Below are 2,002 nucleotides of genomic sequence, written 5' to 3' on the forward strand. Positions count from 1 at the left end.
GGGAATTTTTCAATGGTTAGAGTCATTATTCACACGGTTTCCTGTGATGTGGGTTCACTTGAGATGCGTATATGCTTCAATTTTATAATAATGAACTAAATTAATCTGTAAAAACAGATGAACGGTGTGGATAAACGCATTAATCTACAGTGAGCCCCACATAATTTACTCAGTACCCAATCCGTTTGCAGTGAGCGCATGGAGGAATGAATGATACTCGCGCGAGTAGGTACATCATTTATGGGTTCCTTATATTTTTAGAAGAGAGCGAGAGGGTCAGAAGGGAAGTTTTAGAGGCGTGATTGGCGGTGTGCCGATTGGGTCACATGGCCCCGCCTCACCCAATTTCTGTTTCTCCTCTCCTTCTTTGGTAGGGCGATGCTAAAATGCGCACGTTGGGTGTCGATAACAGTTGGCATTGTATTAAAATTCAAACGGACTTATGGGTCCCGTCCCGTCCCGTCTCATGCGTCATGTGTCACTGTCTATCTCAGAGGAAGAACAAATGGAAATGCCCCAATGCTCCACCTTCGATTGGGAGACTTATACTACAATCCAATCACTTGATCTAAACCCTACACAAAGTCCAACACATTTTATGGTCTAATGTAAGAGTCGTACATCAGGTGGACCACATCTTAGGATTTAAAGGTGATTGAATGGCCACCATTAAAAACTTCCTAGGGCCTACCATAATGACTACCGTTATGTTTATTTTTCATCCAACCTATTGATAAGGTCATACATATTTGGATGAAGGGAGAAAACAAATATCAGCTTGATTTGAGAAGTTTTTAACGGTCGGTCACAGCTTTTTTACGTGGTGGGGTACGCATCAGATTTGGATCTGCTTCATTTCTGGGCTCGTCTTAAAATGGGCTTTGATATATATATATATATATATATATATATATATATATATATATATATATATATATATAAAGGTGGACCCCACAGTCATGGCCGCAACGTGTTGGGTGAGGCCAGGTCGCATCTAATCGGCTCCTGTCGGTGACAAAATGGCATTTTTGGTAATTAAAATTCCAACGGACTGATGTGCCCCGTCCAGTGATATGCGCCATGTGTAACGGTCTATTGCTCCTGGTTGCATTGGGACATTTAGACAATGCAATCGCTTAATCTAGACCGTACATCAGGTCCAATACATATTTTGTGGTCTAATCTAAGAATCGTACCTATCTGTTCATTAGCGGTAATTTCAAACGGTCCAAATCATTTACATAGAAATAGTTCCAATCAACAAATCAATCTATTTATTGGAGCTCATCATGGATTGCTTGAAAAGTTACTTTTGTAAGTCAATCCTAACCAAACGATCCATGGTTCCGGAAAGGGTGGCTACAAAAATAAGGACATAACAGGAAGGGTTTTGACCATTTTTATTAGTATTATTTTTGAATAGTAACCTAAAGAATGTGTTCTGGACTTAACAGACGGTTCAGATCTATCAATTTCAATGTCTAAGTGACAGATTCACGGAAGAGCACTATAATTTACGGTGCTCTGCGAGCACTGGAGCATTTCTAAAGGAAGCTCACCGATCGCATGTGATTTGAGAAATTTACAACCGTGGACCCGTCCTTTTATCCAGCTATTTTTTGGAAACAATACAAACTTAGAATACGCACTTGGACCTCCTCGCACGGAGTCAGAATATCAGGACGAAAATACCCCTCCTCTTGACGGAAACGGCTTTTCCTCTCTATTTCCTCTCTTTGCTTTTCCGCTCCCTTTCTACTGCCACTTTCGCTGCCATTGCTTTCACCCTCCATTTCCTCACTGCATTTCCAGTAGAAAGACCCAACAAAACACCCTTTTTGTTGGCCCCTTATAAGCATTTTGTCTTTTCTTCTGAAAATGGTGGGTCTAATGAAGAAAGCACACAGGACATGTATATATATACTATTTAATTATTATTACACGCTGCACACACACTCTACACACTCACGCTGCACACACACCCCACACACTCACGCTGGTG

The sequence above is a fragment of the Magnolia sinica genome, chromosome 9 (genome assembly GCF_029962835.1).
Source record: "Magnolia sinica isolate HGM2019 chromosome 9, MsV1, whole genome shotgun sequence".
Lineage (NCBI taxonomy): Eukaryota > Viridiplantae > Streptophyta > Magnoliopsida > Magnoliales > Magnoliaceae > Magnolia > Magnolia sinica.